The sequence below is a fragment of the Bufo gargarizans genome, chromosome 10 (assembly GCF_014858855.1).
Source record: "Bufo gargarizans isolate SCDJY-AF-19 chromosome 10, ASM1485885v1, whole genome shotgun sequence".
Taxonomy (NCBI): Eukaryota; Metazoa; Chordata; class Amphibia; order Anura; family Bufonidae; genus Bufo; species Bufo gargarizans.
In genome coordinates this window covers 34,157,461-34,172,276 of record NC_058089.1, presented here as the reverse complement: position 1 = coordinate 34,172,276, position 14,816 = coordinate 34,157,461, and the positions used below count along the sequence as shown (strand labels likewise).

At 46.6% G+C, this 14,816-nt stretch overlaps 1 protein-coding gene across 3 annotated transcripts in view; it reads left to right on the top strand.

The window, feature by feature from the left end:
* Positions 1 to 1,453: 1,453 nt before the first annotated feature.
* Positions 1,454 to 14,816, top strand: part of PHRF1 (PHD and ring finger domains 1) — an 80,942-nt gene continuing 67,579 nt past the window's right edge. For 2 of the 3 annotated variants that reach the window (XM_044270963.1, XM_044270966.1), the window contains exon 1: positions 13,156 to 13,282. The gene's annotated coding sequence lies outside the window, so the exon portion shown is untranslated. Of the gene's footprint in view, positions 1,505 to 11,097; positions 11,205 to 13,155; positions 13,283 to 14,816 lie in introns of those variants that run through there. The other variant, XM_044270964.1, reaches the window with a different exon arrangement.

Below are 14,816 nucleotides of genomic sequence, written 5' to 3'. Positions count from 1 at the left end.
CCCTAAAGCGTGAGAAGAAGTCTGGGATCCAAATGTCTAAAAATGCCCTCCTAAAAGGAATTTGGGCCGCTTTGCGCATCTAGGCTGCAAAAAAGTGTCACACATCTGGTATCGCCGTACTCAGGAGAAGTTGGGCAATGTGTTTTGGGGTGTCATTTTACATATACCCATGCTGGGTGAGAGAAATATCTTGGTCAAATGCCAACTTTGTATAAAAAAATGGGAAAAGTTGTCATTTGCCGAGATATTTCTCTCACCCAGCATGGGTATATGTAAAATGACACCCCAAAACACATTCCCCAACTTCTCCTGAGTACGGCGATACCAGATGTGTGACACTTTTTTGCAGCCAAGGTGGGCAAAGGGGCACACATTCCAAAGGGCACCTTTCGGATTTCACCGGTCATTTTTTACAGATTTCGATTGCAAACTACTTCTCACACATATGGGCCCCTAAATTGCCAGGGCAGTATAACTACGCCACAAGTGACCCCATTTTGGAAAGAAGACACCCCAAGGTATTCCGTGAGGGGCACAGCGAGTTCCTAGAATTTTAAATTTTTTGTCGCAAGTTAGTGGAATATGAGACTTTGTAAGGAAAAAAAAAAAAAATCATAATTTTCCGCTAACTTGTGACAAAAAATAAAAAGTTCTATGAACTCACTATGCCCATCAGCGAATACCTTAGGGTGTCTACTTTCCGAAATTGGGTCATTTGTGGGGGTTTTCTACTGTTTGGGCATTGTAGAACCTCAGGAAACATGACAGATGCTCAGAAAGTCAGAGCTGCTTCAAAAAGCGGAAATTAAAATTTTTGTCAAAGACATGTAGAATAATAAATTTGGCGAAAAATTTATATATGGATGTCGTTTTTTTTGCAAAATTTTACAGCTGAAAGTGAAAAATGTCATTTTTTTGCAAAAAAATCGTTACATTTTGATTAATAACAAAAAAAGTAAAAATGTCAGCAGCAATGAAATACCACCAAATGAAAGCTCCATTAGTGAGAAGAAAAGGAGGTAAAATTCATTTGGGTGGTAAGTTGCATGACCGAGCGATAAACGGTGAAAGTAGTGTAGTGCCGAAGTGTAAAAAGTGGCCTGGTCATTAAGGGGGTTTTAGCTAGCGGGGTTGAAGTGGTTAAGTCACTACAGGGGGCGCTCTCTGTCTGCAGCTTTACTTCTAGTGCACATGCAAGTGTGTTACGGCTGCGTGCAACCTTCTAGTTGTATAGAGTGGCAGTGTGCTGTCCACATCTGTGTGTTTGTTCCACAAATTATAGAACATGTCCTATTCTGTTCCGCAAAATGCAGTCCACGGACCTATTAAAGTCATCCGTACTTTGCAGATTTGCGAACAGCAACATATTCACAGTCGTGTGCATAAAACTAAAAAGAAAGCAAGCGTCACGGTGCATTCAGGAAGCTGGTCCTCCCTGGGTGTGTGTGGCAGCAGTGACTGAGAGCACGTACAGAGCTGGCGTGGTCATTTATTTCTTACACAGGTGACATTTTTAGCATTCCAGTATACGATTATATTGCTATAAACCTGCCGTATAATATCATAAACACGTTATCTGCAGGGAATCTGATATGACAGCGAGGCTTGTCTAGATGTAAAAATCTGACTTCCTGTAACTGCCTGTACAGAAACCTCATGATTTTTAGTCCCAGATACACAAAAAATTGCAGAACCTGTGTCATATGTAGAGGAAGGGGTTAGTCACATATAGTTGAGGTGCGGTAAAAACGGCTTAAAAAACGCATGCATATCTGCCACAGTTTTCTATGTGGCTGCAATTTTTACAGGTGAAACATATTTGACATATTACGTACTACGGGCAACGGCATTAAATGCGTACATATAAGGGGTCATTTACTATTCTGAAATACGCCTAAATTAGCCATATTTCAGGCGCAGAGGGCTGCGCTTTCTCTGACTTTGCCCTGCTCACACCAGGTCTAAAATTATAGGCGGGGAAGGGGGCGGCCGGCAGGCCTGTCTCATTCATCATTTTCTACGCCTGTTTTAGGCGTAGAAAATGGTCTAAATATAAGACAGCTCGGAAGCGGTCTTACATTTAGAACTAGCACCTGAGCCCCTTATAATTTCTGTGGAAGCACCGCCAGCACAGGGCCTTTATTAAGAACGGCGTCTAAAACGCTGGTCTTAATAAATGTGCCCCATACTTTGTATACGTGTAGTTTTAAAACGGTTTTAATCGCGCCTCAACCATGACCTATAAATACACTCTAAGGCCCCTTTCACACGGGCGAGATTTCCGTGCGGGTGCGATGCGTGAGTTAAACGCATTGCACCCGCACTGAATCCTGACCCATTCATTTCTATGGGGCTGTGCACATGAGCGGTGATTTTCACGCAACACTTATGCGTTGCGTGAAAATCGCAGCATGTTCTATATTCTGCGTTTTTCACGTAACGCAGGTCCCATAGAAATGAATGGGGTTGCGTGAAAATCGCAAGCAAGTGCGGATGCGGTGCGATTTCCACGCATGGGTTCTAGGTGACAGTCTATTCACTGTATTATTTTCCCTTATAACATGGTTATAAGGGAAAATAATAGCATTCTGAATACAGAATGCTTAGTATAATAGTGCTGGGAGGGTTAAAAAAAATAAAAAAGTTAACTCACCTTATCCCCATGATCGCCTAGTTCCCGGTCGGTCTCTTCTTTAGCTGTGACTAAAGGACCTGTGGTGATGTCAGATCACATGCTCCATCACCATGGTGATGGACCATGTGATTGGAGCATGTGATCTGACATCACCAAAGGTCATTCAGCCCAAGCCCACAGCTAAAGAACAGACCGACCGGGAACTACACGATCATGGGGATAAGGTGAGTTAACGTTTTTATTATTTTTTTAACCCTTCCAGCGCTATTATACTAAGCATTCTGTATTCAGAATGCTATTATTTTCCCTTATAACCATGTTATAAGGGAAAATAATAGAATCTACAGAACATCAATCCCAAGCCCGAACTTCTTTGAAGAAGTTCGGGTTTGGGTACCAAACATGCGCGATTTTTCTCACGCGAGTGCAAAACGCATGACAATGTTTTGCACTCGCGCGGAAAAATCGCGGGTGTTTCCGCAACGCACCCGCACATTTTTCCGCAACGCCCGTGTGAAACCAGCCTAAGGGCTGTTTCACACGAGCAAGTTCATTGCCTGCGGGCATTGTGTACTGTAGCGTTGTCCTGTTAAAAAACCCAGTCGTTACCACACAGACGAGGGCCCTCAGTCATGAGGAATGCTCTCTGCAACATCTGGACATAGCCAGCGGCCGTTTGACGCCCCTGCACTTCCTGAAGCTCCATTGTTCCACTGAAGCACCCCAGACCATTATGGCGCCCCCTCCACTGTGGCGCGTAGAAAACATCTCAGGTGGGATCTGCTTGTCATGCCAGTAACGTTGGAAACCATCAGGACCATCAAGGTTACATTTTTTTCTCATCTGAGAATAAAACTTTCTTCCACCTTTGAATGTCCCATGTTTGGTGCTCTCTTGCAAAGTCCAAACAAGCAGTTCTGTGGCGTTCAAGGAGACGAGGTCTTTGAAGACGTTTTTTGTTTTTGAAGCCCTTCAGTCTCAGATGCCGTCTGATGGTTATGGGGCTGCAGTCAGCACCAGTAAGGGCCTTAATTTGGGTCGAGGATCGTCCAGTGTCTTGACGGACAGCCAATTGGATCCTCCGGCTCAGTGCTGATGAAATTTTTTTGGGTCTTCCACTTGACTATTTTGTTGCATAACCCTCAGGATCATTTAAGAAATTCCAAATGACTGTCTTACTGCGTCCCACCTCAGCAGCGATGGCGCGCTGTGAGAGACCCTGCTTATGCAGTTCAACAACCCAACCACGTTCGTTTTTGCCTTTGCCATCACAACGTGTGACTACCCGACTGAAAATGACAATGAATCCACATCTTTGCACAGATTTGGCATGCGCACTTCACTCGACGATGCCATTACCTGTAGTCCGCACGGGCGCAGACTACAGTGTGTAGTGCGCGCAGGATTTCAAACAGGCTCAGGGATTATGTCAGCGCGCCGACTCTTGAATATATTATATTAGAGGCGGCGGTGGACTCAGGAAGGCGGCGCTGGGCACCGGACCGAGGGGTGCGGCTGGGCACCAAGTTAAGAAAGGACATCCCGTTGGGCACCTTATGTAAGTAATTAGCATATCACTAAAACCAATTTTATATAGAAATAAATCAAGACTATTAGTTAATAAGGGCATCATTTAATACAGCTCAAGGAGACCTACAAGTAGCTATGTTTTACTGTAGGAGGTAAAATGTGACAGAATCCCTTTAAGGGCTTAAAATTACATTATACACACTAAGAATATATACAGTGGTCTGAGGTTACAAACACAGGTAATAGGGTATAACAGGGTTAAGCAAAACAATAAGTCAGTTTACCAGATATATGAGTCCTTTGTGTTGTTATGAGTTCTGAGCTGTATTCACATCGGTGGCAGTGATGTCAGACGGTTGCAGGTCCCTCTAAACACATCACACAATGTGACCCCCTTTCAGAGAAAAGACACGCCCGCTTGCTGGCACAAGCCTTTTAAACTGTAGCCGGCCCCTACTCTTCCCGCCTCTGGGAAGGGTCCCCCCTCCATGCTGATCCTGGCAGCTCAATGACCCACAAAAACCTTTAGGGTTCATACCTCCAGACCAGAAGGTCACAGGGAAATGGTTCTGGGACCAACAGACCTGCCTGGTTTCCGGCTACCAGTAGAGTCCAAGCATGGTACCGTTATTGGGTTTCTGTGGGGAGATATGTATATCTCCTTTCCCTGGCATCCCACAGCCAGACTATGACCACAGGCCTGTTTATCGTGGCCACAGGGACACAAATATGTATGCGGTTTGTGTCTGTGATGGCCGGGCAATTTATAATTCCTTATAAACTGCCGCTTCCATGCTGTCTGCTAGATTTAATTGAACTGGGGAATGGACTAGAGCCCCTGCAGAGAGGTCTTTCCTGTTCCATTAGCTGGGTTCCTGGCTGGCTTAATGGAAGTGTAAAAAGTTGTAAACACTGATGGACTGCTAGAGGTCCTCGGCCATCTGCTGGCTTTGAAGCAGGGCCCTCCTGTGGAGTTCACTACCTCTGCTATCTAACAGCTGATGGCTGGTGTGGGGACATGGCTGACAGTAAATATGAATCCATATTCCTCACAATCAGGTTTTTCTTTTTGGGTTTAAGTCTGACCTCTAGTGGTTGTTTTCTTGTAAGACCGAGTCATATTCACTGAGACTGGTCTAATTAGTATGTGCATGAAAATGTGGAGCAAGCGAACTGAAATTAGGCACACCTTTCCAAGAAAGTAGACATTTGGTGCAACTCACCACTCAAAGCAGAGGGAGAAAAGTACGCCAGCCCTGGAGTAGAAATGAGACTGTTTTTACAACTAAATCAGGCGCAAAATAAGGAGCAGCTACATAAAGAGGTCAGAGAATAGGCACAAAAGTTTGAAAACTTCTGAATTAGTCTTAAAGCTCAAAAAAGACGCAACAGGCACAAATGTCTTCAAAACAAGCACCAAAACAGCTGGTAAATGAGACTTAAAAAAATAAGACAGCCGTAAACAGGGTTTTTACTCCTGAAAACAGGCGGCGAAGTTGACGCTTCCTTTGTGGAACATGGAGCAGCTTTCAGCATTTCTGGTTTCTGGTACATTTTTGCTTTGTGGTTTCGAGAAGACTTTCAGTCCTGCCAATCAGAATGATGCCGTTAGTGATCAGAAGTTACTCACCCATAAACTGGTGCTTAGGGAGAGTAAAGCATGTCCAGAAAGAAGCTAGTTACTCCTGTAGTTATTTATACCACCATAAACACTTCCTGTATCTGCAAACTCTGCTAGACTGAGTCCTCACCAGGCAATTTGGTCTTTGTACTTCACTTCTGTCATGCTGAGAAAAACCTAATGTCACGGTGGGGTGTGGGGGGAAAACTCCCCACCGTATAGAAGAGGAAAATGGGGAAGCAGTTAGGCCTGGATGCCGGGAAAAAAGGGAGAATGTCACCTCCTAAAGCCGCCCTAATCCTGGCCCTGACTCCTAACCGTATGAGAAGACCCAGATGGTAGGTGGGCTCATACACAGGAATCTTGGACCCTGAGTCGCCCTGATGATCCCTAAAATAAAGTTTAGGAGCTAGAGATGACCTGTTCCTCCAGAAAACGAACGAACAGGAGTCTCACAGGCCAACCAGCAAGGGCAAGGGAAGAAAGTGAGCAGCAACTGGGTCGGCAGGTAAGAACCCAGTGATACGACAACACACCGGAACAAGCACTTACCTGCTGCAGCAACAGGGTGAAACACCAGCCCCAAGACTATCTGGCCCCCTATGCGGACTGAATGCATGGCGGCACCAAGCAGAGATGCTCACTGACTATTGGTTCCCCCTACGGGGAACCCAGGGGCCCTCTCACCGAAGGCACAGACAGACAGGGGAATGTCTAGCAACCATGCTGGACAATACACCAAACAGACCAGACATGGAACACAACACTAGACATAACACACCCAGTACATAAACCCTCTCCAAACATATACAAGGGAAGGAAGGGTAAAATACATAAGGATGTCTAACTAGGTGGCCCTCACACTGGACGGATGGAATATCCAGGACAGGAGCATAGCTCCAGCACACACCAAGGCTGGAGTACTACTGACCACAGACTCACAACACCAGATTATGTAGAGCCATGAGGCCACACCCACAACACACCTAGCCAAGAAGTTAACCCCTCCAGCACCAGACAGTGAAAGGACCAGGAGAAGGAGGAAAGCACCAACATGCCCTGGCAACCAGCATGCACGGCTATCGTGTCATGGTGAACAACATTGAGTGAGTTTTGCGCACAGGTGCTATGCGTAACGTGAACGCATTGCACCCGCACTGAATCCTGACCCATTAATTTCAATGGGTCTGTGTACATGAGCGTTTTTCACGCATCTCTTCTGCTTTGCGTAATCGCAGCATGTTCTATATTCAGCTTTTTTTTCACACAGCCCTGGCCCCATAGAAGTTAATCGGGCTGCGTGAAAATCGCATTGCATCCGCAAGCAACTGCGGGTGCGATGCGTTTTTCACTGATGGTTGCTAAGAGATGTTGTTTGTAAACTTTCAGTTTTTTATTATGCGTGTGAAAAACGCATCAAAACGCACTGCACCTGTGCGGAAAAAACAATGCAATCGCAGACAAAACTGACTAAACTTGCTTGCAAAATGGTGCGAGTTTCCCTGAACGCACCTGGACCTAATCCGTCACGCTCATATGAAAGAGGCCTAAGGCCCCTTTCACACGGACGAGTTTTCCGCGCGGGTGCAATGCGTGAGGTGAACGCATTGACCCGCACTTAATCCAGACCCATTCATTTCTATGGGGCTGTGCACATGAGCGGTGATTTTCACGCATCACTTGTGCGTTGCGTGAAAATCGCAGCAAGCTCTATTTTGTGCGTTTCTCATGCAACGCAGGCCCCATAGAAGTGAATGGGGCTGCGTGAAAATTGCAAGAATCCACAAGCAAGTGCGGATGCGGTGTGATTTTCACGCATGGTTGCTAGGAGACGATCGGGATGGGGACCCGATCATTATTATTTTCCCTTATAACATAGTTACAGAATGCTAAGTAAAATAGGGCTGCAGGGGTTAAATAAAAAATAATATAACTCACCTTAATCCACTTGTTCGCGCAGCCGCCATCTCTACGTCACTATGTTCATCACATGGTCCGTCACATGACCAATCACCATGGTAAAAGGTCATGTGATGGACCATGTGATGAGCGCAGTGACGTCATCAAAGGTCCTATTCCTCAAAGAAGAAGCCAGAATGCTGGCTGCGCAATCAAGTGGATTAAGGTGAGTTAAAAAAATGTTTCAACCCCTCCAGCGCTATTGTACTATGCATTCTGTATTCATAATGCTATTATTTTCCCTTATAACCATGTTATAAGGGGAAATAATACAATCTACACAACCTTGAACCCAAACCTGAACTTCTGTGAAGAAGTTCGGGTCTGGGTACCACATTCAGTTTTTTATCACGCTCATGCAAAACGCATTGCACCCGCGTGATAAAAACTGAACAACGGAACGCAATCGCAGTCAAAACTGACTGCAACTGGGTAGGTACCTACTCGCGGGGGTTTGCCGCAACGCATCCGGACCTTATCCGGACACGCTCGTGTGAAAGAGGCCTAAGGCTGAGTTCACACGGGCGAGATTTCCGCGCGGGTGCAATGCAGTAGGTGAACGTATTGCACCTGCACTGAATCCTGACCCATTCATTTCAATAGGGCTGTGCACATGAGCATTTTTTTTCATGCATCACTTCTGCAATGCTTTAAAATCGCAGCATGTTCTATATTCTGCGTTTTTAACGCAGCCCTGGCTCCATAGAAGTGAATGGGGCTGCGTTAATAACGCATTGCATCTGCAAGCAAGTGCGGATGCAATGCGTTTTTCACTGATGGTTGCTAGGAGATGTTGTTTGTAAACCTTCAGTTTTTTATCACGCGCGTGAAAAAAGCGTCAAAACGCATTGCACCCGCGCGGAAAAAACTGAACAACTAAACGCAATTGCAGCCAAAACTGACTGAACTTGCTTGCAAAATGGTGCGAGTTTAACTGAACGCACCCTGAACGCATCCGGACCAAATCTGTCACGCTCGTGTGAAAGCCTAAGAGTCTCAGGATATAAAATTGACCCTGTTCACAAGAATCTGCATGAGATTCCTCCAGGTAAAACCTTTCCGCCCAAGCAACAAAGAAGGACTCTTCAGTAAGGTCACACAGCTCAAAGGTGGCTAGTAATTCCAGCATTAGCAAGTCACTAGAACGTATATTGATGGCACGTTGTCTAAGGAGGTGAAGGACTTTATCATAGCCTTTGTTCTCCGTGCACAAAACATGACCTCGCCAGCAGATGCCTGCAGGCCTTCTCCTGCCACTTCCAGTGCCTGATATTCCTTGGCTCTGCATTTTTAATTATATCACAGACTTGTCAGTTTTTTTTCTCTGATTTAAGTCCTCTTCTGTTCCGTTATTCCACAAAACATATCCGTATGCGATCTGTTTTTTGCGTATTGGAAACGGAAACAGTAACTTATTAATCACCAAACACATGAGCAATATGGGCTGGGCATAGCATTTCTACAAAATGGATCTGCAAAATACGGCTGAAATATGGATGACATAGGGATGTGTTCTGTGTGCGTTCTGTATATTTTTTGCGGACCCATTGACTTGAATGGGGCCTTGGACCGTGATTTGCGAACAATAAGGCTACATGCACACGACCGTATGTGTTTTACGTTCCGTATGGCATTCGTATTTTGCGGATCCATACTGTAGAAATGCTATGCCCAGCCCATATTGCTCATGTGTTTGGTGATTAATGAGTTACTGTTTCCGTTTCCGATCCACAAAAAACAGATTGCATACGGAAACTATACGGATATGTTTTGTGGAATAACGGAACGGAAGAGGACTAACGCTGGGTTCACACCTGAGCGTACTGGATGGAGCGCTCTGTATGCGCGATTCTACGGGCGTCTGACATACCCGGCTCCTGTGCAAGCGAACGCCCATTGTCGCGCGTTCCTGGAAATCTATGTACGGGAACGCGCGACAAAACGCCCCAAAGAAGCTCCTGTACTTCTTGGGGCGTCGGGCATTTTACAGCGTAAAACGCTCAGGTGAGAACCATTCCCATAGGGAATCATTGGTTCTTGCCTGTTGAGCGTTTTACAGCGCGTAGGAACGCGCTGTAAAACGCTCAGGTCTGAACCCAGCCTTAAAATAAGAGAAAAAAAAACTCAGATACGGAAAGACGGATCCGTTAAAAACGGACCGCAAAACAACAACTGTCATGTGCATGAGCCCTAACGCTGATCACAGACCTTTAAAGGGTAACTGTCATATTTTTTATTTTATTTGCTGGTTTATTAGAGCTAGGCATGTATACCGGAGTTAGTCTGTCAATGATTGTCAAAAGATTCATTAATGCCCCCTGTCCCTTTCCACTGCTCCCTTAAAAAAACGTTGCTATGGCTTGTATGTCTCCGGCTGAGAAGACGGAGGGGCGGTCCTTCACACTGCAGGCCTGCATTAGGCTTCAGAGTGAGGAGGCGTGTCTCTCAGTAATCCAATCTGATTGGCTGGCAGGGAGCTGCTGGATATAGCATTTTTGTATGTGACCTGAGGGAAGGCAGTTTTGGCCTCAGAGAACTGCCAGAGGAGCCATCTTGTCTAGATCCTCATAATGTAGGATTCAAAACAGCCGTAACTAAGGGGAAAACTCAAGGAAAACAGTGGTAAGTGAAGAAACTAAAGATTGCTTTATGCATAATGCTGCTGCAGCAGTAACATATGCTGAAATAGATTTTTTTTTAATGAAAATATGACAGTTATCCTTTAACATATCTGATGCCATGGTCAAAATTCACCACAGCATCTGAGTGGTGAAAATGTGGGAGCCGCATGCTCCTGCGCTGGTAAGAGCTTTCCCTGGCTGACATCGGGGATGCTATTACATTGCAGTGATAGGCCAGAGCCTGCTTGAGACTGGTATATTCCAATAGAGGCCTGCAAATAAAAAAAGAGTAAAAATTCGTTTTTCAAAATATAAAAAAAAGTTCAAATCACCCACTTTCCTTAAAATTAAAACAAAAATAAACAATTAACAAAAACATCATAGGCATCTCTGTGTCCAAAAACTCCTGTGCTACTAAAATATACAAATAATTATCCCATACGGCAAACGGTGTAACAGAGTAAAAAAAATAAAAAAGTCCTACATCCTCCAAAATGGAGCTCCTTAGATACGAATATAAAAAGTTATGGGGGTCAGAATATGACAAAAGAAAAAAATTATTATATATGTAACCCAATTTTTTCCCCCCAGTATTAAAACACAATAAAAACTATACCAATGTGGTACTGTTGCAATTGTATTAACCCAGAGAACCTGTTTTGTCACATAGGAAATGCCATTAAAACTGATTTTTTTTTCCCAATTCCACCCCACTTGAATTTTTTTTCCAGCTTCCCACTACAAGTATGGAATCCTAAATGGTGCCATTAGAAAGTACAACCTGTCCTGCAAAAATGTTGTTTACACAGACCTCCAGATCCCATCGTGTCCAACTGAGGTATGCAGATTACAGTACGTACCGTATATAGTCTATGTTCTCTGTACGTTCCCCGAAGTCCAGCTGCATAAAAACTTAAAGGGGTTCTGCACTTTGTTTAAACTGATGATCTGTCCTCTGGATAGATCATCAGCATCTGATCAGGGGGGGGGGGGGGGTCCGACACCCGGGACCCCTGCCGATCAGCTTTTTGAGAAGACAGCATCGCCGCAGCCTTCTCACTGTTTACCGCTGGCCCAGTGACATCACGACTAGTATCAACTGGCCTGGGCGGGGCTAAGCTCCGCCAATCAGATGCTGATGATCTATCCAGAGGATAGATCATCAGTTAAAACAAACTGCAGAACCCCTTTAATGGGAACCTGTCACCTGGATTTTTTGTATAGAGCTGAGGACATGAGTTGCTAGATGGCTGCTAGCACATCCGCAATACCCAGTCCCCATAGCTCTGTGTGCTTTTATTTTGGAAAAAAAAACTATTTGATTAACCTGAGATGAGTCCTGTATGTGAGATGAGTCAGGGACAGGACTCGTCTCAGGTTACTTTGCATATGTATAAAATCGTTTTTATACACAACAAAAGCACACAGAGCTATGGGGACTGGGTATTGCGGATGTGCTAGCGACCATGTCCTCAGCTCTATACACAAAATCCCAGTGACAGGTTCCCTTTAATGGTGAGGTCGCCTTTAAAGGAGTCAGGCTCCAAATTTTTTGGGAGGTAACGTTAGAGTAAGGACTGTTTCACACGAGCGAGTCCATTGTGGGAATCACGCTCCGTGTGTGAGTGCGATCCTCCGCTCTGGACTTGCAGGAACGCACGGCATTATCATGATTTATAATGCTGTGTGTCTCTGCATGGCCTTTTTTCCACAGAATCACAGTGACATAGAGCTGTCACTGTGATTCTGTAGCAATAAGGTCAAGCAGAGTCACACAGCATTATAAATCATGATAATGCCGTGCGCTCCTGCAAGTCCAGAGCGGAGGATCGCACACGGAGCGTGATTCCCACAATGGACTCGCTCGTGTGAAGCAGCACTAACACTCGAATGGACTCAGCCCATCAGAGATGCTACTTGTCAGTTGCTTCTCTCTCTGGCCAAATGAGAAGGTCATGAGCAGAGGACAACCCCTCAGTAACATCCATATGTCCTGGCAGAGAATATGAAAAGGAGCTACTGAGATCCATCACTTGGCTATTTCTGGCAGGTCCCATAGAGGTGAATTGAGGGACAGTGCGAATGCCCAACCTGTCGGGGGGCTATGCGGGGCAGTGACTTATATACACTCCCCAGTGGCGTACATAGAGAAAGGCCCCACAGCAGGGATCTAACCATGCCCCCCACACAGGACAGAAGGGTTCCCGCCTAAACCCCTTTCAGTGACCCTTGCGCCATTTTCCCACTGCTTCATTTGCTAAAAGTTCTTTCTTTAGAGGGTAGAGTCCTGACCACGTTTTCACCCCAGTAGAAGAGGGGATGATCCAGACTGGGCCCCCTCTTGTCTTGGGCCCCATAGCAGCCACATGGTCTGCCGCTATGGTAGTTACGCCCCGGACTCTCCCCTGTAATAATATTAGTCTAATACATTTTGTAAAGTCCACGTTGCCTAGTAACCGCTTGACATCCTGTTTCAGTGACCACTAGTTGATGTTCCCAGGCAGCCATCAGAAGCAGAGACTTATTCAGTTCCTTACCAGTAATGCAGAGTGATATACGCACTGGTTTCACTGGTAATATCACCAGTACCGGTATAATGGTTGGGGTGTAGCCCCCTGATGACTCCATACAGTCACAACACATTATCTCCTGCCATCTGAGCCCCGCACCCTCCCCACTTCCTCTGTCTGCAGCCCAGAGGTGACAGATCCCTCCTCACGCCTCGCAGTCTCCATGGTAACGAGGGAATCTCACCAAGCGCGACGACGTCACGCAAAGGCGGTCCCGGCGGCCGACCTGACGTCACCACCCACAGCTGCGACCCGGAAGGAGATCTCCTTGTGTTCCAAGCTTCCGGACGCGGATTGCCAGTGTAGGGCCGATCAGACGAACTATGCGGTGAGGAAACCCCGGAGGGTGAGTCAGTGACGTTATAGTGTTAAACACGTAAGACTCTGCAGCGTGACGTGCCTCCCGTGACATCACCGCTGTGCCTTCCCTGTTTGTGGTGGTTCTGCCAGCCAGCCACGCTTACATAACACGCACTAGTGACGTCACTGCATGCTGCTATTATGACTTCATACCTGACATTGGTTGTAGGTGACAGCCCTAGTCCAGCCTTGGCAAGCTATTGCTGTGTTCGTGTAGTTCTGGTGGTACTATAGGTCCCAGCAATTATAGCCCAAGCAGTCCCACATAGTACACCATAGGAGTCTCCATAACAGCGGCCTCTATGTTGGGTCCAGTCGCGGCGGCCTCTATGTTGGGTCCAGTCGCGGCGGCCTCTATGTTGGGTCCAGTCGCGGCGGCCTCTATGTTGGGTCCAGTCGCGGCGGCCTCTATGTTGGGTCCAGTCGCGGCGGCCTCTATGTTGGGTCCAGTCGCGGCGGCCTCTATGTTGGGTCCAGTCGCGGCGGCCTCTATGTTGGGTCCAGTCGCGGCGGCCTCTATGTTGGCTCCAGTCGCGGCGGCCTCTAGGTTGGCTCCAGTCGCGGCGGCCTCTAGATTGGCTCCAGTCGCGGCGGCCTCTAGATTGGCTCCAGTCGCGGCGGCCTCTAGATTGGCTCCAGTCGCGGCGGCCTCTAGATTGGCTCCAGTCGCGGCGGCCTCTAGATTGGCTCCAGTCGCGGCGGCCTCTAGATTGGCTCCAGTCGCGGCGGCCTCTAGATTGGCTCCAGTCGCGGCGGCCTCTAGATTGGCTCCAGTCGCGGCGGCCTCTAGATTGGCTCCAGTCGCAGTACCCTTTATAGGTCTCAGTGACGGACGTGCCCTCTCCGCAGCTGTCCAGCTCCCCTCACTGACCTCAGAACATGGGAATGTTCCGTAAAACCACTGACATGCTGGGCTGTTGGAGAGACTCGTACATGGAGAGCTTAGACCACAATAGATGTCTTTCCAAACGCAGTGGTTGGACCTGTGCCAGAAGGGTGGGACTCAGGGGGCTCTTCTCATGCGGCAGATTTGTTGCAGGAACCTCTTTTGCGCTGGTCATGTGATGGGTTGTTTCTGCAGCATGTGCATGGATTTCTGCAGGAGCAGCTGTGGAAATTTCTGGAACAACTCTTCTGTCTGTGAATCTATGCACTAAGGGTGGCTGCTCACAGGGCAAATTTATATGTAGAAATCCACGTGAAATTTGCACCAAAACGGCACAAATGCACATAAATCTGCACTATTTATTACATTTTTGGGGCGGATTTTATGCAGATGTTCCGCAGATCTCTTCCTTCCATTCACAAGGGTAAAATCCGCACAAGAGAAACGCCAAATCAATTGATTGGCTGCAGATTTTAAAATCTGCACGCCATTTCCACACCCAAGAAAAACGCAGCGTGTACGTGACAGTCGTCTAATCTCGTACACTTTGCTGGTACTGTATTACAGTACATGCGTTCTGTCCACACAAAAATCTGAATCTTGTGAAGGTACCCTAAAGCCTCCTGCACACCAT